Source organism: Protopterus annectens, chromosome 13.part0 (genome assembly GCF_019279795.1).
Source record: "Protopterus annectens isolate FY-2018-M chromosome 13.part0, PAN1.0, whole genome shotgun sequence".
Taxonomy (NCBI): Eukaryota; Metazoa; Chordata; order Ceratodontiformes; family Protopteridae; genus Protopterus; species Protopterus annectens.
In genome coordinates, this window is record NC_056747.1 from 761330642 (window position 1) to 761355846 (window position 25205).

The 25205-nt window shown below is 36.4% G+C and overlaps 1 protein-coding gene across 2 annotated transcripts in view; it reads left to right on the forward strand.

Moving 5' to 3' along the window:
- The window catches only part of ANKRD13B (ankyrin repeat domain 13B), a 1471566-nt gene that overhangs the window by 1164999 nt on the left and 281362 nt on the right, over positions 1-25205 (forward strand). The window lies entirely within an intron of this gene.

A 25205-nucleotide genomic window follows, 5' to 3' on the forward strand; every position in this document is an offset into this window, starting at 1 on the left:
TTTACAACACAGTGGGAATAATTGCACGCTCAATGACAGCTTATGATTTGTGCTATTTCAGCTAGCAAAACTAGCAGGTGTATGCCTGTTATGTTCCCTTGCTGGATTCCTTTATGTGTCTTGCCAATCGTAATTACGGCATTCGTCATTGTCTTCAGCAGCTGCTTTGTGTGTGTGTGTGTGTGTGTGTGTGTGTGTGTGTGTGTGTGTGTGTGTGTGTGTGTGTGTGTGTGTGTGTGTGTGTGTGTGTGTGTGTGTGTGTGTGTGTGTGTGTGTGTGTGTGTGTGCGTGCGTGCGTGTGTACATGCACTATTTGTAGTCTTGAATTTGATCTGAATAAACTCAATAGAAATTGGATGGTTGTAGACTTTGAGCTGCAATTGCAGGAATATATGCACAAATTCATCGTACTGTGGCTGTTTGACTCATTTTCTTTTCATTCATTAATAAAATCATTTATAAAAAGGTGAGAAATCTGTATTCAGTACACTGATATTATCTTTCAACCACCTATCCAGCAACTCTTGCCTCTGTCTACTTCAGCCCAGTAGATTTAGCTGGTCTCAAAAGTACAAGTTTCATTGTTTATAGTTACTTGTTTGTTACATTTCAGTTGTAGATTTATCTGTCTTGTACATGCCAGTGAAAATGGAGATAATTTTCCTGTTACTAACTGCTGAAGCTGTTTGTGGCTTTTGGAGAATTGTTTATTCCAGATGACAATTAGTTTTGACTTCTTCTCTTCACAGTGCCCACAGCTTCTGTGATATGTTCACTGATGCCACTTTCAACTGTTTCCTGCTCACTTATAACATTTGTGGAGGAATTATTAACCTTTGTACTGAGCTCTGTTACACAGGAGTTATACTAATTGGTTGAAAAATATTCAAACTACTTTTTTGTTCTTTAAGGGATGATTTACTCAAAAGAGGTCACTACAAATTGGCATTGCTTCTTACTCTTGCAGCACACTAACACAAGAGTTATTTTTTTTTTTTCAGTAGTGCCTCAACAGTGGTCAAATACCCCTACATTGGGGGTACTTTGTCCCTAAAAGGAAATGTTAGTTTCAATGCTTAGTCTAATACTTTATCGAGGTTTTGTTTTTTAATAATACCTGCACTTGAACATTTTAGTTTCCATAAATAAATAGAGGGGTCCCTCCCTATTATGTTCCCTGTCACAGCTTCTCAGAGACTGTTTCTTCGTCAAATAAATGGAAGTCTCTGAAACCCAAAAGTTGAGAGGTTATGGCCAACCATATTCTTAAAAAAAACTGAGTCATGGTTTAAATCCAATATTGCTTTCATCTCCACCCATTTTACTTTGAGTACCAGGTCTAGATATAAAATAAAGTGAATTCGAAGAGCCTTTAAGTCCTGATCATCAAACTAAATATATTCATGGAATAATGTCCGGTAGCACTTTCCTGACTCTCATGGGTTTTTCCCACTGTTCGTCATTCTATCTATAAAAAGCTCTAGAATTGTGCTAAGAAATACTGGTTGCATCATGAGCTGTATTTTTGATAATCAAAGCACCAAATAATGACACATCTGTACCAACACAATGTGATGTTTAATGAGTGCTCATACTTTTGGTTCTATTATGAAATGCTAAATGGCAAAACTCTGAGCATCAGAAGTGCCAGAAACTAGTGTCTAAAGTACAGAAGGATAAAAAAGTTAACTGCAAGTGTTTGTGCAGGGAGGGGGGGACCCCATATTCCTCAAACTTGTGTGTATGTAAGTATATGTGTGTGTATGTGTATATATATACACACACACACACACACACACACACACACACACACATATATATATATATATATATATATATATATATATATATATATATATATATATTAGATTGTCGATGACACATAAACAGAGAAATCTAAAAACAGCGAAACCCCACGTGACCGACTTTTTCCTAGGGAAAAAATTGGTTGACCAACAATACACAACGCACTAGTTAAAACATTACAAAGTAGGGGGTTTTGCCCCCACACCCCCCCATAACTAAATATACCAACTTTGAGATCACACTACAGTGGGGTAAAGGGTAATGCCATGACTTAGGCCAAATGATTTTTTCCCTAGGAAGAAAATCGCTGACCAGAGCATTCTCTGTTTTCAGATTTCTCTGTTTATCTGTCATCAAAACGGCATTTGCTGTAATGCCATTTCGACAATCTAATATAGACCATATATATATATATATATATATATATATATATATATATATATACACACACACACACACACACACACACACACACGTATATATATATATATATATATATATATATATATATATATATATCCCAAAAGAAGGGACTCACCACCAGCACATATATGGAAATCACACTGGTTGTGATTTTCTATTGAAAACAGCCAGTCCATTGCTTTGTGTTTGTCACTGTTTAGCGCTTCAAGCATCTGGTGCTTGGGCAATTTCACTTTGGTCACCTGTAGATATAACCACATATGTTTAGCAGTCAAGTGCCACCAACACCTGATGCACACACTACTGCCATTCTTCCCTTCTCCAAACCTGGAGAGGTGAATTTAACTCGGGATTCCATTCATTTGTATTTCAGTCTGGAGACTACTGCCTGAACAGATGGACTTGACCCAGCACTTACATAAAAGGGGAAGATAACAGTGACCGGACAATTTATGAACAGCAGGCCATCAATGCAGAATATTGCTAGTGCGCAACATATGCACTGCCTCTGTTGTTGTACTGTTACCATTTAAATTCTTCTATAAACACCGAACAAAAGCTGCCTTCTTGCAAACTGTCACACCCCCTTTATCTTTGTTTCATTCGAGTCTGATACCAATATCTGTGGGTTTTAGTACATGGGTGGTACTTTACTCTAGGTTTCCCAAGTTTGGATCACAGCCACTTGAACTTCCCAGTGTGACTCTGCAAACATGCAAGCCACAGGCAGTTAAATGTGCACTTATTCAACCCATGCTGAACTTCAACCCATGGTGAACCTCAAAATCTGGTGTGTAAAGTAGTTGTATGTAGACATATTATGTACCCAAAATGAAAAAACAAACAGAGTTAAGTATCTTAACTTGAATACAATACTGTGCTAAATAAAGTGATCCCATCATATGAATCTAAATTGCACTAAAATGTGATAAGAAAATAAAGTTGTATATTGTGTTTTGCACCTTACTTATAAAAACAATATGGTAGTTCTAATTAATTACACAGAAGGGACATCAGTCATATATCACACACTATCTGCTGTAGTTTGCTGTATGCCTTCTCATGAGGGCCAAGAAAATAATTCCTTCCTACGATCAGCAGTACATTAGCAACAGGGTCTCTCTTTCCTACTCTCCCTCCACCAATCCAAGATAGACAATGTACTCCCATTCAATATAAGCAGTTCATATTTATTTATATAAACATAAGATGCATTTTTATTCTACTGCTCACTTACTCTAAAACTGATTAGTTATTTGTTACTTCTAGCACATTTAACCTTGTACCCAGTTATTTCTTTTGTAGTGTTGCCATCATTTTCCTACTGAAAAATAATTAGATTGTATTAGCTACTGCATGCTCCTAATTTTTCTGGTGGCCAGTTGATTATAATACAGTATTGATCTTTAAAGACTGCTTGGTACAAACAGGAATTAAGTCAGAAAATTAATGTTTATACTCACAGCCTCATATTGCTGCCCCAGTCCACCTCACATTTAGAAAATACAGACATAGCTAGGGTGGGATGAAGGGGGACAGACATCATGGATGAAAAGTGTTAGGGAATTGGTCTTTGGTGCATACCACCACTGAAAAATGAAGCATGCAATGTGCTATATTTAAAAAAAATAGAAGGAGAAAGAGGAGCTTTTTTGCTCTTCGTCTTAAAGGATTGGGGGATAGCATCAAATGCAAGAATAGCTAGCTAAAGCTCTTTGCTGTCTCTGCAAATGTATTAATCATTTTTAGATGTGGTTCCTTATAGCCGTAGCAATTTCTAAATGTGTAGACCTATTTCTGAAAAAGGTTTATGTTGTGGGCATAAGGTCAGACATGTAGGTATTCTGGCCTCAGTAAGTCAATGTTCCTAGAAAAAAATGACAGGAGTTCAATGCCAAGCACTATTTTAATGAGTAAAATAATAAAACACGGCAAAGCTTTCGAGTTACAAAACTCTTTCTCAGTGCAATTATACATTTCATTATCTTCACAGTGTTTAAATTTTACACCAGCCAGTCATTCATATTCTTAAAATCACATGGGTTATTAAATAGCTGAATGCAGTTAAAATAAAACAGCACAGTAAAAAGAACATACACACACATATAAACAAGCCAAGGACCAAATAAAAATAAACTTATAATAAAATCCAAATATAAATAAAGAATAGATTACATATTATAAGTATTACTAATAACTGTACTATTATTATACTAAATATTACAGTAAAAACAAAAACAAATACTACTTAAATACATATTGATGTATATTTTAAAATATGGGCTTAATACTATTGGTAGTATTCAATCCTGGCATTTTATCAGCCCTGAAATAATTAATCCAGTAATTTTCTAACCCTAAACTTAAACTTAGGATGAGGGCCCACAGTTAAAACGTGTTTGCTCAGGGTATTCATCTCGACTTTTTTTCGAATTTCCAAAAGATGCGACCCTATCCTTTTTTTTAATTTCTTATTAGTTTTACCTATGTAAAAGCACTCACAGGAGGTGCAGTTAACAAAATAAATCCCATTCTGAGCACTATATGTAGTAAAAACATGAACAACAAATTTCTTTGCCATGATTGGTTGCTTAAAAGAAGGGACACAAGGCAATATGCAGATAAAAAGAAAAGTGTATTCAGTCCTCCTGTCAAAACAGTTTTAGCACTTGTGACAATTTTAATGTAGACTGTAATACTCAAAGTAATGGCCCAGAAAGAACTAGGGCAAAGAGAATTAACTTGGAGCAATTGCCAGACCGGAATTTCAACTTTAATAATTCAGATGCTGAATTTGTGGGAATTGATGTGAACTCTGTAAGAAATATTACATGTTATTGGAAAAGAAGGTTTTCAAAATTAAACAAATACAAATGGACAATAGTTATTTGTCAAGATGTTTGGAAGTAAAAATAGTCCCACAAGGACTAAGAATTTATAAATTCCTATTTGGGTTTGAATATAGTAATGAAATGTATGCTGATTTCAGAGTTGTTTGACAGGCATGGTTTTGAGTTAATGAATAAAGTCATTAAGTACAATGATGAGAAACTATGCCTGTTATTAAAAGAAGTTGAAAAATGTAATCTTGATATTAGAATGATTTGATATTTCAGCAGTGGGAGAATTTTTGTAACAAATAGTTGTTCAAATTAGAAAAGAAATGTGTTAAGATCTTTGAAAAGAAAACCAAGAAACTTAAAAGGGACACAAGGCAATATGTAGATAAAAAGGCTTACATAGTTAAGGGCCAGACAGTTAAAATGATTGTTTCTGAAGGTAGCCAGGATGTGTCACACAATTATAATAAGCAAAATGGTAGAAAGACACAAAATTTTCACACTCGTCTCACACAGAGAACAATGAAGGGGAATCAAAGACATATAGATTCAGGACAGTTAAAACACCATTACCCACCCTCAAACAGACAAGGGGAGAGAAAAACACAGTACCCCCGGTAGAATGGGCCAATGATACAGTCATTAATACTCATAATGGTTTTAATATTTACAATTATACCAACCATACTATTACTGAAGAATATTTCACTTTGTTTTTAAAAGGCTTAAAGTTCGTTCCTTCCAAAAAGTTCGATCTTGTAGCCACACTAATTGAAACAAAATTATTTTTGAGAAAGCTTAACTTGGCCTTTAATTTTAAAGACAACAACTCAGTAAGAAGTGTAGGTACTGACATTAGAAAGAAAAGTGTGTTCAATCCTCCACTGCACCCCACCCTTAATGTGTTGGAAAAGGCTATAATTGAAGATATTTATAGTTTACATGTGAAGTATAGTCACAAAAGTTTGAAATATAACAACTTGAACAAAAGGGAGAAAGAATTATTTGAAAAATTAAGAAAGGATGAAACTACACATATTATGAATCCCGATAAGGGTGGGGGATAGTTTTATTTAGTGTGCTGGATAATTCTAGAACTATTTATGAGCCTTTAGGAGATGTTGAAACCTAGACACCAGAGTCTAAAAATTTAATCAGTATAAGTTACCAGAGGATATATTCATTTTTAGAGGCATTCCTATTAGAACAGAGAATCTCTTTAGACACATATAATTGTTAAAAACCCTGTGGTAGCTACAATATTTGCCATCCTGAAGATCCACAAGAATCTGCAAAAGCCAGCATTTAGGCCAGTAGTTTCTAGTAGGGGGTCTAAAACTTACCCCATATGAATGCTTATTGATAGATGGCTTAAACCTTTTTATTATAAGGTTGACCATCTTTTAATTGACTCATGGGATTTTTTGGGAAGGCTTAAAGAAGAATGTTCATCTAAAGAAATGTTTTTTTTTGACTATAGAAGTAATAGATATGTTTACTTCAATTCCTAAAGAGGAGGTTTTGGAAAATTTTTAACTTAATATATGATTTAATGGTGATGGTTTTAGAATATAATTACATTTGCTTTGAAGATGAGTATTTTAAGCAAATTAAGGGGGGTTGCTATGGGGGCCTGTTGTGCCCCCATTTATGCTAATCTATTTGTCTTTGAATGGGAATCTAATTTTGTTTATGAGTGAGAGTATAACAAATTTATTCAGCTATATATCGGATACCTCAATGACACATTTATTTTTTATGGCTGCTGATAAATTCTTGGAATGCATTAATAACACATCTTCTTTTTTAAGATTCACCCACAACTTCGACACTAGAGAAGTTGATTATCTTGATACACTGATTCAGCATACAGATAAAGGCTTTAAATCAAGAATATATAGAAAGTCCATTTTTAGTCATTTTTACTTAGAATTCTCTAGCCGTCATCCATTAAGTAAAAAAAAAGAGCATTATAAAATGGCAGTTTATTAGACCTGCCAGAATAACATCTAGTTACTGTGATGTTGTGTCAGAATTAAGCTTAGTAACAGATATGTTCTTAGCTCATGGTTACCCACCACAACTGGTATAAGACACAAACACATATGTGCAGTGTGAGTGGGGTAAAAAATGCAAACCCCTTTTGGGGATAGGGTTAAACCACACTAATGAGCAAGTTACAGATGACTTTGGGAAGGCTTTTGTCTTAGAGTATGGTCCACAATCCCAGGAAATTAAGAATATAATTTTAAAAAATTGGAACATACAGAAAGTGAACCCTGAAATATTAGGAGGTAACCTCAAGTTTGTTTATAAAACAGGCCGTAATTTAAAACAAGGTTTTGAAAAAGGAACGCAAATGGCTGGGTTAAAGAGTTCTTTGAAGAATGGTACCACACGGTGTGGCAGATGTGGGCAATGTTCTTATATTTTGTTGAAGGATAAAATGATTTTAGAGAACAGTTTAAAATCGACTATAATATTAGAGAAAGGTAATTGTGACTCTAAAAGAGTGGTCTACCTTGCTATATGTTCGGGGTACCCTGCATTTTATGTGGGGAAAACAGATTATATGAACATATTTATCAGATAAGCAAGACAAATTTAAATAATGCATTATACAAACACTCATCTTGCCATCATTTTACTAAATTCAGTTTTGGTGTATTAGAGAGAGTTAGAGGGAACTCTAGGGGTGGGGACTTGAGGTCTAAATTAGAAGTAGCAGAAGTAAAATGGCAGCTGAGGGTACATGCTTCTCACACCCCAGGTATAAATGAGAACATTTTGATTCAGCCATTGTTAATTGATAGATCCAGTTTTATATAAGAATTAGTGTTTTTTAAATAAAAACATTCTCACAATTCTCATTACACTTTTCATATGGAATGTACCGATTTAGGCTCTGTATCTTTAAGAGTATTTTATAACGTCAGTTAATTGTGTTAATTGAATTTTTTTTGTATGATAAAAAAAGGGCATGATTTGTTAGAATTGGTGAATTCTGAAGAGGTCCTAATGTCAACAGGATGAAAGCTCTTAATTCTGTGTTTTTTTTTTTTTAATAAAATATTACAATTTTAAAGTCTGAGTGGTTGACTGCAAGCAGTATTTTTGTTGTTGCTTAGTAGTTTTTTAATACTGCTATCATTTCCATTTTCCTGGATTTATTATCCATCCAGTCATTGCTAGTCAAACAATACATAGCTCATTCAAACCCTGCCTTCTTTTAGACCCATTCCTCCCCCAAAATGTTATTCTGCGGTTATTGTTCCCACAATTCCCATTTTTTTCTGTGTAATTTGCTCCTACCCTTTTCTAAAAATCCCGTTTCCAGTTGTTTTATTTCTGTTACTAGATTCACTACTTCGAATATAGTTGGTTTAGACTTTGATTTCCATTTTCTTCTAGTAATTGCTTTTTAGCAGCCACCATAATTAGACTCGGCAAGTTCTTACTATGTCTGGGTAATTCCAATTCTGTATTATAGCTCAAAAAATCATCTCTTTAGTCATTGCAAACACAAACCAAGTATGAAAACAAAAACAGCGTGCCCCAAGCTTTGCTATGTTCTCTTCACCAATTCATTCTGATAACAAATAAAACATACCATAAAACAAATCTCCATTGATCAGTAATGTTGTTTTTAAGTCCAAGAGAGTTCTTGTAAACACAAAACCACTAGTAATCCAGAATAGTCAGTATTACTGTTTTTTTTAAAAAAAACAACCAGAGCAATTCTTTTAAAAGCAAGTGTTAGTAAGCTGCAGTGGTGTTTAAGTTCAAAGTCCAGAGCAATTCTTGTAAAAACAAAGCATCGGTAACCAAAACAAGTTTAAATCCTAGCGCTTTCATCTCTCTGCTTCAGATACTTTTTCAAAGATAGTTTAAACCAGTTTGCTTCCCTGTTTTTATCTCGAGTCCTAATTAGTCATGTGATAGAAATGGCAGCCCCATTTAAAGGGATAAAACACATACTACATATCCCTTTCTTTCCACCCTAACCAATTCTTGTAAGAAACAAGAAACTTTTAATAAAACCACCTTAGTATCATCCATATACAAACTATATAGTCTAAAAAAAAAAAAAAATATATATATATATATATATATATATATATATATATATATATATATATATATATATATGTATATATATATATATATATATATATATATATTTGCACATACTCTATGAGGTGCTAAATTATGTTATGTAAAATAATTTAAGATTGTCATTTTCCTTAAAGTTTCCATTCTCTTAAATGTTCAAATCTGTGTTATTTTTTATTTTCTTATTATTGTCATTTTTTGTGTGTGTTTTTTCTTATATATTCTAATACTCCTTCTACCTTTCCAAGGCTTTTAGTCTTAACACACACATTATTGAACAGAGGTCATTTAAACCAGGCCAGCTACCAGCATTCAAGGACAATTGCCATTAGAGTTCTGTTTTTTCCAATCTAAGACTTCAAGGTCCCACCTCTTTTTTGTTGGTTAACCTGCTGTAAAACCACAAATTTAAATTTGTGGTCCAGGTGCCCTTGAATATGTTTATACAATGCATTAGTTGTCCTTTCTTTCCTAATGTCATATGTGTGTTCATGTAGTCTGTCTTTTAGGGTATGCTCGGTTTTTCCAACATAAAAAACGGGGTAGTCCTGACTCACATCTACATATATGACTCCGTTTGTAGAACAATCAAACCTACCCCTCATCTTTGTACTGGATGTCTCTCACTTATCTTAATCTGTTGGGTTTCGTGAACATATTTACAGTAAGGACACCACCCGCATTTTCTCATCATGTTAATAGTTTGTTTTATTTCTCTAAGCCTCTCCAATAGTTGTTCCATGGTTACCCCCTTATGGTACACTATGGTTGTTTTTTTCTCTAAAATATTCCTACAAGTTTCTTCTTCCATAATAATAGACACGTTTTTTTTGTATTATTCTTCCTATATAATAGCTCTCTATAGCAAAAGTTGTTACAAATACATGTTTAAATCTGTTTTCTTTGTTACTGTCACTTTTCCTTTCAATAACCGATCCATCCTCCTCTTGTATTAGTGTTGAATGTAATATAGGTTTAAAATGCCCCCTATTTCTTTTATTCACTACTTCTTTATATAAGTTATCTACCAAATTTTGTGAGTAACCTCTTTTTTCAAACATCCCTCTTAATACTTCACATTCTTCTAAAAAATGTTCTTCCTTTGTCACCATCCCAGCTGCTCTTACAAATTGGCCTTTAACCACTGCTCGGTTAAGGGATGGTAACTAGTGTAGTGTAAAAGCTAGTTTGAATATGTGTGCTTCCTGTAAATATGTGCCGCATATGTCTTATTATTTATATCTTTCTCCAACCGAACATTCAAGTATGGTATGGCCTCTGTCATGTAAATTTTCAAAAAATCAGTGGTTCCATTCAAAAAAGTAAATGAAACCGGGAATATTTTCTTTATTATCCTTTTATATAAAGAACAAGTCATCCAGGAATCCTACATAAAATCTTAGGGAGTCTTTAAAGGGTCCTTCCTTTACATATTTTTATAATAGAGTATCTATTACAGTGGGATGTACTAAGTTTTTGGATTCTAAACTTAAACATTTTTTAGAAGATGAAACACAAATTTGCAAGACTCGTGGAACTTTTTAAAAAGGATAGGGGAGATAGATTTTAATGAAAACGACATATTAATAACAGTGGATGTGAAGGATCTCTATACTGTGATACCCCTTGAACTGGGGGTTACCTGGTTTTGTGACTTTCTTACAGGAAAAGGTGTAGAGCAGAGAAACATCAATGTTTATGAACAACTGATTAATACTGTACTAAAAAAAAAACTATATTTATTTTGAAGGTGGTTTTTATATGCAAAAAAAATGGAGTAGCTATAGGTTCACCGATAGGGTCACTATTTGCAAATATAGTAATGTTGGAGTGGGAGAAAAAATATGTAAAGGAAGGACCCTTTAAAGACTCCCTAAGATTTTATATAAGACATCACAGGTGGTGGAAGAGAGCATACCATACTTGGATGTTCTGTTGGAGAAAGATATAAATAATAAGCCATATGTGGCACATATTTACAGGAAGCCCACATATTCAAACTCTCTCTTACACCACACTAGTCTGAAATAGTTATTGGATGCATATCAAAACTTTCAATGAAATGCACTTGTTCCTGTGAAATATAAGATCTGTCTAGCCTAGCCTAGTTTTTGTATCTTGGGGAATAATGCATACATTCACTCCATAGTTCTACCACTGAATTCACATCTTCCATGCCAAATATTTTCATAAATTTCTTCAAAAATCTACTCTCTTTGGTTATACCCCTCTGGACCCCCCCCCCTCCGATACATCATCACTGCTACAAATTAAATTTCAGTCTCCAAGATAAGCAATATTCCCTACTGAAAACTGATTATTTCTCAGAATATTCTTAAACTCCATTATAGCAGTTTTAGGCAGAGTATAAATACATGTCAGTGTAATCCTCCTCCCTTGCCAGTAGCCCATAATCTACCTTTATTATCTTTTTTACCCTCTTCTATCACTATTGGAACTCCTCTTGCAATTAATATAAGTACTTCCCTTTTCCTTTGTCCCAGATATTCCACTGAATAACCATCCTGAAAACCTTTCTTTATCAAATTCACTTACTCATTTCTTCCCAAATGTGTATCCTGTAGCATAGCTGTTTGCGGTCTACATTTTTAGTATAGTTCACAACTCTTTATTTTTTTTAATATATCTGTGAGACCATTTACATTTAAAGATAATATAGAAAGGGTTATCATTATGTTAAGAAGTTATTATTCCCACCTGTTATGTGTAGCAGCTTTTTTCAACTTTTGTATTACATGCATGCACTAATGTTTGGCAGGTTGAAATTTTATACAGTTGATTTTTGTCATATCCATTTGAACCTATGTCACATCTTACAAAACTTTTTGTTGTAGTGGAAGTCCTTAAATAAACAAACAAAAAAAAAACACACCTTCAGAACACCCCTAAAATCTATTAACTTAATACTAACACACAAAACTATGTATATCTTCAACTATTGAAGTTTAACCCTCCTAATAGAAACAGTTGTCCCAGACTGACAGCCACACTTCACAGACTTGGATTAACCAATAAGGAAGGAATGCATGGCACAGCCTGTGCTTCTGCTAAGTGCTGTCTGTTTTTGTGTTATCTTTATTCATTTCCCAGACTGGAAAACACTTGAAAGCTTTCAGAAAACATGATCTCATAGTCATTGAAATAAAGTAATTGAAATAAAGAAGTATTCTGTTTTTATTGTTTCTTATCAGATTTACTCCCTGGAGAAATGATAACTGGATACACTGCTGCCTCTACAAGCACTCATTTATTTGTAGAGTAAAACTTTTTATTATATTCAGTGCTCTTTTTTATTTATTTGCTTCTCCTCAAAACTTGTTACTAGATCATTCTCCCATGGAAGAGTAAGAAAAATCACATCAATTTTTCTTGTGTCTTGCTCTTTGCCCAGACTTTTCTTCTCTTTTTACATTTCAGTACCTAGATTTCTTAAAATTGAGCAAGGAAAAAGAAACAAGGAAAACACAGGGTCACCTATTTACTTTAGTATCCCTATTACACTCAAAAATAACAGAGAAATCTTTACTTTATAGCATGCAGTTTATGTCATACATTATAAAAATACTACTAAGAACAAAATTCTGTTGTACTTACAGTTAACTCTTTCCTTCCTCTTCCCCTCTAATAAATGTTCTTCCATACATTAAATAGGTGAAATAGGACTTATGCTTTGGAGTCCCCTACAAGTTTAACAAAGTTAAAAATCTCCAATTTGTCCAGGTTTTCTTGTTCTATCATATTTCACAAATATAATTAATGCTTTGCAATCCCACAAGTATTTTTCAATTTCCAAGTTCCTGGTTTTCTTCCTTTCGATCTCCATCTCCCAAATCCAGTCTCTAACTCTAATGTACTCCTGTTCTAATCAACTCTTGTGCTCTTTTTCTGTCACCCAAGCATTTTTCTTTGAAACAATGGAAAAGGTTTCACCGGTACAGTCTCTGTATAGGCTTTATTGACAGAAGAACAAGAAGCAGAATCTCATTCTGTTTCATAGCTCACTTTTTTGTTGTACAGATGTTTGTATTTCCTCCTTAGCAAGTCTGACATCAAAAAAATTATTTGACCTCCAAGAAAAAAAATATTCTGAAAATAGCTAGATACAGCAGTTTGAACTTATGCCTGCTTCTCAACATTCCTTATTTAGTAGAATAAATTTACTCCTCTTTTGTCTGATGTACAGTGATTAATCATTTTCCACAAACGGCCTACTGTCTGCCACTTTTAGCAGTTTGTCCTTCTGCCACAGTTTTGTCAAAATCAACTCTTTCTGTTAGTAAGATTGCATCTTTACTATTAAAATTCTAGGTTGCTTTCTCATGGCAGGTTTGGAATGATTAATAATTCCTGCTGTGGACTATTAGTCCAGTTGCTTATTTGTGCTTTCATAAAATTAATACAGTCTGTTCCTTCCAACTTATTTCTTATAGCAGAAAATCTCATGTTTTCCCTATGTGCTCTGTCCTCTAATGCTATTATTTTTTGAAGCATCTCTTCTTGAACAGTCTCATATTTAGCCAGCCTTTTCTTCATTTTGACCTCTGTTTTTGCAGTTTTATCACCTCATTTGAATACCTGTTTAAAGATTCTTCAATTTTTCCAGTCTTTTGTTATTTGATTTGATATATTCCTTTAGTCTTTCATTTATTTTAATCAGTTCTGAATACATTTGACTTTCTTTTTCCTCCAGGTTACTGGAAGTCATGTCTTGCACCAGATCTGGAGCGTATACTGCTTTTTGCTGACCATCTGCAGAATTCTTTCCAGTCAGTGTTTTCTCCTCAACTTTTGTGATTGATTTTCATTCAGATTCTCTAAATTTCTTTTTTTGCTGGCATCCAGGCAGTGCACTTACTAGCCAGTTATTGAAATTTACTCAAAAAGACAAGTTCACTGGCTTTTTGTTTTCACACTGAGAGAGTTGAAATTAAGCTGTTACTCGGTATGCAGCCATCTTGGAAATTCAACAAAAAACTACTTTTGATGTGTTTATATAAATAATGAAAATTACAAACAGAATAAACTGCCCTAACTAGAAACTAGAGTAACAATCGCCAACATAACACATTGATTTCTGCAAGTGAAATTAAGTCTCATTATTTCAGTAAATGTAAGTCAGTGGCTTTGTCTACAATGAACAGTCTGATGCATAACAAAAACCTAATATAGTTCTGCCACCGTGCTATGCATGGGGAGTATAAGCATCATGCATGAGCTCTTTTGTCACAGTTCTGAGTCTAGAGTTCATGCAAGTTAGAGGGACACGTTATAGTCTGATCATTTTTATATAAGGTAATTCTGTTTACTGCAACTTTAAATTGAAAGAGTCACAACATGTGACATGTATATATAAATGTGCTACTTCCTTCAGAGAGATCTTCATGATAATAAACAAACAAATAAATAAATAAAAGAATGCTTATATCAACAAATAAGGGGTAACACTGACAACCAATAAAATATCATGTGATTGATATTACATAAACTATGAATTTATTGAATTCATATATTATATATGTAGAGCCCAATAAATATTACTACAGTAACATCATTACCATACTATTTATTTAATGTGTAACTTTTATTTTTCTTTTGCGTCCAGTTATTTAGGCTATATCATCTGGGAGTCACAACAAATTATTATATATTTTACTAGCTGAACCAAAAATCACTCTGGGAGATTGTCATGTTTTACAAATGAGAGGCTCAGACTATTTTTCATAATTTTTTCTGCTGAGATGCAAAATACAAAATCTTCAATTATCTGCTAATTGCCTTAATGGCAACATTTTATACCTTTAGATGGACTGCTTTCACAAAAAAAAAAAAAAAACTCAATAGTGAAAAAGAGCTTACCTGCAAGTGCAGTTAACAGTTGAAAATATAATTTGGAAAGCCCTGATTAAAATCTATTTTATGATTTGTTGGCTGAATGCTTCTTGACATAAGCACTGATGGGGAAGCTTTTGCACCCCCCCCCCTCTAAATCTGCCTGTCGGATAGCTGTTACCCAATTCCCAAACAATCCATGCATCTGTAACCTTTGATTCCGCTGCCAGTTTCAGATTTGTTTCTTCAAGCAGCATTATGTTCGCACTCAAGCAGTTCAGTTTATTGAGTGTATTATATACTTTAATGTGAGTTAAAACCCATGGCTTTTCAAGAAATAAAACCAAGAACAGGTTCATTAGAAGTGGTCAATGTGTGTAAAGAAGAAGCGTTAGATATCTGTGAAAATGGCAGCGTACAAATGATCAAAAAGAAGGTGATTCAAGTTTTGATGCAAATGCTCTTCATAGTGAACTAAGGATTGTGTTCTCTGTGCCTGTCTTGTATCACAGCCGTCTGCAATAAACTGTTATATTTAAAGCTTATTTAATACTGCAGAACTGCTGTGTATTATTTCCAGAAAGGAAAAAAAAAAAACAGAAGAAACAGATACTGCTGCAGAGTGAAGGTAATTATCTTTATGATGGCAGATGAAGAAAACAAAACAGTGCAGAAATGTACAAAGTTTATTTTCACCTCCTCTAAAAAAGTACTGATGTCAGTAATGGGATAACAGAGCATGACCAGACTCAGAACTGTGCTCAATCCCATATTCTGTTTAGCTTCTCACAGGAAAAAGATCAACAAATGAGTTTTTGCTCTACTTCAGTCAGTACCGAAAGAATGCTACATGACAAACAATTTAACCAACAAGGTGCTGTTTATCTCCCTCCTACTCCTTCCAATATTCTTGCAAAGCACAAACTAAGCCAGTGTGGGTGAGGCAAACATTAATTATCTTTTCAGTTTTTTTCAGCACAAGTTGTATGTATTACACAATGTTGAATACTAAAAAAGAAAAAAAAAATCTTCAAAAATAAGTAGACAGTAAGACATTGTATCACTAGAGACGCAGGCTGACAAGTCTTTCTGGATGTCATCTAGCAACAAGAATTTAACTGAGGTAGTCACTTTCTATGCATAGGTTAAGCTGTGCTTTTCCTTGAAACTGCTTCTGCATTTAAGTACAGCCTGTTCTGCTACCATCGTAGGTACCTGATGGCACAGGAACAGCTGGATAATCATATCCATCCTGACTGAAGAGGGTGCACATGCCCTGAGGCACATGAGTGTGGGCTAGATTTCACAGGTGGAGAAAAGGGAAGCTACCACATGGTGCCTCTTGTGGATGGACTGGGCATCTTATTGATGTCCAGCCCCTTGCGTGAGTGAGGGGGTAATGCATTGCTGATGTTCATTGCATGTTCAATCCATGGGTTGTTGCTGAGTGGGTTTGATGGAGGGGAATAGGTCTTAAGAAAAAAAATTAAACCACTCCTGATGGTGCCTTAATGATGACCATCTTCAAGACAACTCTTACCCACTTAATGGGGAATGAATGGGACCACTGGCCAGGAGGAGAATGATGATCGTCAGGCAATGAGTGCAAATTGCCCTAAAAATAAATCCTCTAGTCCTTTTTGACAACTTCAGTTGCACATTTTGTGGCACATTTGATATTGTATGTCATGCTACAGAGATGTAAGGCTTTTTTGGTTGCAATGCCAGCAGAAAACTGCCTGCATTCCTTTCCATTGCCCAGACTCAGTAGTGGTTTTGTCTTCTTCATTTTGCCATCAGTGCAAGGCCTGAGGCATTACCCACTACCAGAGTACATTTCAATTTGATTTAGTTATTGTGGCCAGAGGATCTGTTCTTGAAGTAGGATTTTGACAAGTCTGTATCAGAAAATGTTCAGCTTGTTAAGACAATATGGATATAATTTAAAAAAAAATGACAATTTCTGCAGAAATGTGAATCATGACTGAAGACTATAAAGAATATGGGAAAACAAGTGTGGTATATGCCTTTTGTTTTAAATCCAGTGTCTCTGACAAATCCTGAATGATTTTAACATCAACCTTAATGATTGTTTGAAACTTCCTCGATGCAGAGTATAAAAGTAAATTTTGTAATAATCATCATCATGGTACCACAAAAGATGGCAAACAAAAAGTATAAACCCGATTTATTCTTGTAAGCGCTTTCGTACAATCAAATAGTTGCACTTCATTAGACCTGATGAAGTGCAACTATTTGATTGTATGAAAGTGCTTACAAGAATAAATCGGGTTTATACTTTTTGTTTGCCATCTTTTGTGGTTTCTTGAAGTTTTTCTGCTTTGTTTGGTACCAATCATCATCATGGTGTCGGGGTGCCAACTGGGTGTGTCAACTGTCACCATCTCTCTTAACTCAAACCCACTATCCTGCTTTCTTTGACACTCATGCCTGACTGTCACAGGTCCTCCCTCACACAGTTCATCCACCTCTTTGCTGATCACCTTCATTTCTTCTTGCCTACTTTGGGAGTTTGATACCTCTGTACTGCCTACAGCTGTGAATGTCTACTTTGTTCTTGATCAGAAAACAGAGGTAATCGAGAGGGCTTGAGTGAAGTCTGTTATCCCACCTGTGACCCAGCGGGTGACAGGACTAATAAGAAACAGAGTACAAATGATTAGTCCAGGTAAACCACTTTAGCTAGCAGGTCTAGGAGACTGTATCTCTGTTACTGTCCCTGTGAGAGGAGTAAAGACACCTTGTTGAAGTTGCTTGAACAAGAATGTTCATCCGTCTACCAACTTAACTGTATAAACTACTAGAAACTTCAACAAGGTGTCTTTATTCCTCCCACAGGGTGACCACAACAACATCATAAGCCACTAACAGTTGAAAAAAATAACACATTTAAGAAACAATAAAGCTCTCTTCTCCAAAACAGCACTTGAACTAAAAAAAAAAACTTTAGTTTGATATTCAGCTATTTTTTGGAATATGAGGGAATGAAGGTGTGAGGTACTTCACCCAACAGAGTTTTATTTTAAAAAGACATAACAACAACATAGAATGCATAACAAAAAAACTTCAATGAACGCACAAAAAATTATACAGACCACTATGACAACATCAAACAATTACTTAGAGGATTCATGTTTGCCAGCCCTACAGACATGTTATGCCCTCTGCAAAGCTTTAAAAAATATCTTCAAAAAATACCACCGAATATAACAGCATTATTTCTACACCCAAAGAAATATCCACAACACATACCTGATAAAATACAATCTTGGTACACAACACAACCAATAGGAATTGACTACCTATCAACTCTGCTGCCAGAGATATGCAAAGAAGCAAATCTACCCAAATAATACACAAACGACTCCTTACGAGCTACTGCAGTAACTCTTCTGTTACAAGTAGGAATGGAGGCTAGACAGAGAATAACAAGACATAAAAGTGAGCTCTTACTACCAGCCATCAATAAATGACTTCAGAACAGGAGGAAAATAATATCAGATACTCACACAAAATATTTAGAATGTAAAAAACAAACATGCTGCAAATGACAAAACAGAAAGTACACCTTCCTACAGAAAAAAATATTAAGCTGCATAACTAGGAAAAAAAAACATGAAGACATGTTTCAAACTGAAGAAACAGCCATAGAAAAAAATAATAAACTACGAACAGTAAACTTTAACACTGTGTAACACCAGCAAAACAAGTAAGTATATGTCAAAACCTACTAGTAACATACACATAAAAGTAAATTAACATAATCCCAATTTTTCATTACAGGTACTACACTAAGAAGAAAACAAGCCAAGACAAAAACATATAGGATGAAACAAATAGAAGCACAAGAAAACAAAAGAATACAAAATGGCAACACATATGAATAAAAAAATGTACAGTCTTAACTTCTTTTCTATCTACATTTACTAAATATTTCTAAATGAAAAAATTATACAATAATTAAATAAAACCATAATTTGAATGAAATCAGCGAGATCATTTTTTATCTCAAAATAAAATAGATGAACACAACATCAACACAAAAGAAAACAAATAACTCCAACAAACACTAAATATATTAAAAAATAACACAGTTGTATAATAGCAATATGCCATGGCTGAGTGTGGTTAATGCTTGATTTACCCATGGTTGGCTTTGTTTGGCCACTCAGACTTCACCCTCATGACCGAACCATGCCAACTGTGGGTAAATAAAGCATTACCCACACTCAGCCATGGGTTATTGTTCAAATAACTTATGGTAACATCCCAGTACATGCCTCCCACTGTGCCCTCTTACATGTGAGTTAGGAAGAGACTAAGAGCTTTCATCTTAACCTATGAAATCTACGAAAAGCCAACCTTGCCTGCCAGGTCTTTTGATTTTATCTTTTTGTAATGACAAACAGGATGTGTGTGTGCGTGTGCGTGTGCATGTGCGTGTGTGTGTGTGTGTGTGTGTGTGTGTGTGTGTGTGTGTGTGTGTGTTGGAGAAGGAGTTGCCTCTTGTCTGTGCTACTTGACTTAGAGTAACATTCTTTCAGATTAAAAGTTCAAGGAGCAAGATTGTGGGCATACTGTCGCTTTCTTTTATGTCTTTTTACCCCAGAGTAAGAGTTTTAGTTCAGTCATTTGCAAATTAGACTACAGCTCTTCACTCTTGACTCAGACCACCTTCTAAGCTAATTAGGGTGGAATATAAAAGGAGGCATAAGGAGAGATGAGCAAATTATGCTTCACATCTCTTTCACCCACACAGATGCACCAGCTCTACAGGCAAGTGCTGGGCAGATCAACTGATTGTTGACCAAATGGCCATCAGCTTGTCTAGTATCCGTCCCCAAAATGACTATGTTTGAAGTTATTTACCCATAGCAATCCAGGGCTAAGAATGTAATAGTATAGTCTGTGACTGGATGGAGGATGCTGACTGCTGTCAGTCAGGACAACAGACAAAGAACAGAATAAAGGCATATGTTAGTAAAGAAGTATCTTTGTAGAGCCATGATAAATGCAGACATTTTCTTCCTTACATATTTGGAAATGTTCATAGTTTTGTTCTTTCTTCTGGTAAATGGTGAGATGGGCATCAGCAAATCCTAAAAATAATACCACTGAGGAATGGCTGAGATGTTACCAGCACACAAGCATGCTTGTGGTGTAGTAAGCAAATAAATTGCAGAAATCCTTTATAGGTTCATAGGTTCATAGGTTCATACTAGGCTATCTGCCCTAGGGCATTTACAAGCCTAGCCAGAGTGTATCTGGCTTTCGCCACCCATTTTAAAATGAATTTTGCTATGCCCTTTTTCGAGGTTAGTATATCTGTCTAACAGTGACACAGAAGTGATACCCGGAGTAAATCTACGATCTCCCATCCACTCATCAAGATTCCTGTTAAAGAGAGTCAATGAGGGACTCTGCCTAACCTGGACTGGGATTTTATTCCAGAGTGAAGGGAGCCTCTGGGTTATGAATCTGTCCCTCCAGCATGTCCTATTTATTTCAGTGCTGAGGTACAAGTATCTCGAGCGTGTAGCTCGATGGGATTTGGATTTTCTGAGGTGCAGCATGTCCATTAATTCCGGGTTGGACATGGATTTATACGTCAGGCACAGATCGCCTCTGAGCAGGCGGTATGCCACTGAGTAGAGCTGGAGTTTCTTTAACCGGGCAGCATATGGCATCTGTTTGAGCCCTTTGATCCTCTTGGTGAGGTACTTTTTGGGTCTTTCCAGTTGCTGCAGGTATCTGGTAAGGTACATCCCAAAAGGGGCATTGTACTCAATTATGGGCCTGATGAGGGATGAGTAAAGAGGCACGATGACCTCCCCTGATCTAGATGTGAATCCCTTCATGATTAGGTGGGCTATATAAAATGATTTTCTAACCACTTTGGCCACATGGTTGTCGAATGAGAGATTGCTATCAACTTGGGTCCCCAGGTCCCTAATTACTTCTTCCATACTTAATGGATTACCATCTATGTGGTAGTTTGTGGGCACTTTGTTTTTGCCGAAGGGGATGACTATACACTTTTTGGTGTTTAGCTTGAGGCCATGGCTCTGGCACCAGTTGTCTGTTTCTATGAGGCCCTTTTGTAGGATGCTTGTGTTGGCTGGAGAGTCGATTATGGTGCCCAGTTTGCAGTCATCTGCGAACTTGGTCAGCCACAGTCCTTCCGTGTTGGCCTGTACCTCCGAGAAATATATACAGAACAAGAGAGGTCCCAGGACTGAGCCTTGTGGGATGCCACTTGTAACTGGTTTGGAGTCTGACATGGCTCCAGCAATTCTAACCATGTGGGTTCTGTCCTTGAGCCAGTTTGCAACCCATCTAGTGACATAGGGGTTTATAGTTAAGCTGGTGAGCTTATCTATAATGCCCAAGTGGGGTATTGTATCGAAGGCTTTTGCGAGGTCTAGGTAGGCTGTGTGGACCACCTTCCCTCGCCAATGGCCTTGGTGACTGTTTCAAAGAAATCGACCAGGTTTAAGAGGCAGGATCTGCCCTTAACAAAGCTGAACTGGGTAGGATCCAGTGTCTGTAGGTCCCCAATATCTTTATTTATGAGGTCCATGATGATCCTTTCCATAGCTTTGCAGACCAAGCTAGTCAGGCTTATGGGGCGATAGTTTCCAGGATTCGTTGAGGCACCACCTTTGTGGAGAGGGACCACTGTTGCTGTACGCCACTCTTTGGGTACATATCCTGTAGTAAGGCTGAGATTGAACAGTAGTTTTATGTTTGGGTTTAGTTCTTCTTGGAGTTCATGTAGGACGCAGCCCGGGACACCGCCTGGTCCCATTGATGCTGTGTTTTTTGCTTTGGAGAGGGCGGCTCTTACCTGAGCATCTGAGATGTCAGGGGGGCAGCACTCTGCTGGGATAGATATTTGCCCTTTTGGTGGGGAAGGGGGGAAGAAGTTTGCGCTGAACCTGTCAACTAGGATGTTGGCAATGTCTGTGGGTTTGGTGTATTTTTTGTCATTTTGGACTAATTTTGAGCATATCTGGGAATTCCCACCCAGGTTTCTAACATAACTAAAGAAAGCCTTGTGATTATCCTTAGTGTCCTGTGCAATTTTTCTCTCGAAGCTGGCCTTAGACGATTTTATGAGTGCCCGTAGTTTTTTGCTAATACTGATCAGAGATGCCTTCCCTTTTTGGGATTTTGCTCTATCATGTAGTAGCGTCCTCCTTCTATTGTATAGTTTCTTTATGGCTGGGGTCCACAAGACAGGACGCCTGCCTTTGGAGGATTGGGTCTTGGTTTTGTTTGGGATTGCATGATCCATGCATTCCTGAAGGTGTTCATAGAATGCGTTTATAAAGGATTCTGTGGTCTGGGCCGTATTTTCCACAGGCCCAGGGGCTTTGAAGGATTCCACCTCAGTTTTGAGGAGTGTGAAATTTTCTTTAGAGAAGTTTTTCACTGTGGTTTTCTGGGCAGGGGCTGGGGTTGGGATGTGAATATCTAGTGAGATTAATTTATGGTCTGATCTTACCAGTGAGGGATACACTTCTGGTCTGGAGCATAGGGTCCCCATGTTGGTGATGATCAGGTCCAGTATGTTTTCCCCTCTTGTGGGAGTGGTAACAAGCTGTTCCATAGCATTTGAGTTTATAAATTCTAGGAACCTTTGGGCTTGGGTGTTGGAGCTAGAGTAATGCTCCCAGTCTATGTCTGGGTAGTTGAAGTCGCCCAATATAATGGTGTTTGGAGAGAACTTCATATTTTCCAGTGTTCTCAGGAAGGCCGAGTGGGGTTCCTGGGTTTGGGAGGGTGGTCTGTAGCAGGCTATAAACTGGAAGGCAGTTTTACCCACTGTTAGTTGCGCATGGATAGTCTCTGATGCTTTGTGCTGTGCCACCAACCTGGAGGTGTGGGTATCTTTGACGAATATTGATACTCCCCCTCCTTTTGTGGTTTGGTCCAAGTTTTGGGGCCGAAAAACATGGTATGAGGTATAACCTGGTAGTGCTGGGGTGCTCTCGGGAGCCTTAAACCAGGTTTCTGTTACTGCACAGATATCGATGTTCTCCATGCTAAGGAGAGTTTTGAGTGCGTGCATCTTGAGGTTTAGACTTCTGGCATTTAGTAGCGTTACTCTTAGTTTCTTATCCCTTGTGATACCTATGGAGATGGGTTTGTCTTTTGAGCCTTGCCTTGCCTAAAAAAGGCACTATGGGGGTGGCAAGAGCCTTTGCCAATATCCAAAAGCCCAGGGGTGACAGGTGCAAGCCGTCCCTAGCGAAGCATCGTGGCTTGTCGAGCATGTCATCCCAGGTTGACAGGCATTGTATCCCCTTTGAATGACACCAATACTTAAGCCAGTTGTTGAAATTGATCATCTTGTCATCATATTGTGCATCATTCTTGGTGAGGGTAAGATGCTACTCAAGGTCAGGGTCATTCCGGCCTGGGCTACATGCTCAGAGAGCTCCTCTATGTCAATTTTCATGTAGTCCAGGGAGGTACGTCTTATCATTTAGTAATGTGCATGGTTATCACTCATTTTGATATTCATATGGTAGTCATAATTTGAGCATCTGTATCTTTTACAGAAATACAACAGGGGTATGTATTTTGACATTTTAGGAGACTATGTTCTCATTTTTCCTAACTGTTATACAAAGGAATATATTGCATCTTATTACTGGCTGTCAGTGTGCTGTAGGAGACGGACAACATGAGGGAATTTCATTGACCTTTTTTTCTGCTAACTGTATGAAACTACATGTGTACCAACAACACCAACCCATTAAATGGGAAGCATTATACTTTAGAATGATTCACCAGTAACTCTCCAGATGAATGTACACCACCTAAAACTTAAACCCTAGTCTTCACTGACCATCACACTGTCCATTCAACATTCTCTGCCAGGAAACGTAAGCCTTCTGATACTGCATAAGAACATGCCACTCAATGAAGTACAGCTATTTTAATAGCCTCTGTGATCAATAAAGTAGAGATGTCTGGCATCTCAAGTTCAGGTGTAACACAGCACTGTAATATTTGCTCAATATTCTGCTTGTCTTCTGGGATGTTTTGTTACCCAGTCAAACACAGGTGACAAAATAGTAAGCTTGCTGCTGGATAGCAGGACTTGAACTGCTTTTATGATGTAGGTAGCCACTGACCATAGCCCTACCTCCTTTGTAAGCTAACATCCTGGCAGGCCTTAGCCTCCACTAGAGTTACACTGACTTGGTGCATGCCCTATATGTACCTCAGTCCCACCCCCACCCCCTTTCAGGAACAGGTGAGTAGGGTAAACGTCTACATTCTTCTCCTTTCAAAGCAGCCCTTTCATTGCCCTGGCTGCTAACTGAACCTTTGTCGTCCAGGTTGTACTCAAGGCTTTAGCCCACTGTGCCATGAAGCCAGCTGATTTATATAAGTTGTTGAAGCCATTGAACACTGGTTTGTTGATATTAACTTGTCTTTTATATACTGTACTGTCATATCATTGTTCATTCAGTTATTATGATACCCAATTTATCTTAATCAAAGTTTGTCTGAGTTGGATTCTATCCCTGCAAGCAACAGCAATAAAGCAAGGAACCAGTACTGAAAAAGACGATAGTCCATCGCAGGATAAACACACATTCATAGTGTTAATGACTATCCCGTATAAGGCCGCACAGTGTCTGTGTGTTATTTTGCTGATTTTAATTATTGTAACTAGAGTGCGGCTGAAAAAATACCAGATGGTCCAGCCCACTACTATGCAGAATAAAATAAATCATTAAGTGTAGTGTCCTTTTAAACATTATCTTTCATTAAAAGCATTTGGCTCTGGACAGCTGGAAAGGTGGTAATCTTAGACATTATACATTGGCTACAGATTATGTCTCGTTTTGTTACTTTTTTTATCAGAATGGCAAGTAATAGAGCTTAACATTAATTGCTTATCTGTTTTAAAATTCTAGTAAAATAATAAATAATTGCTCTTTAATAACATTTTGGAATAATGTTTATTGTTGCTTGTTACCTATTTTAGGAACTTATTCGGTCCTCACCATTAATTAAACAATGCATCCTTGAAATACTGACTGCAGAATGTGTGTCTGTGGTGGGGATGGGGGACAGAAATTTAATTTGAGTATGACTGTGAAAGATCTTATGATTCTTACAGTCTGTCAT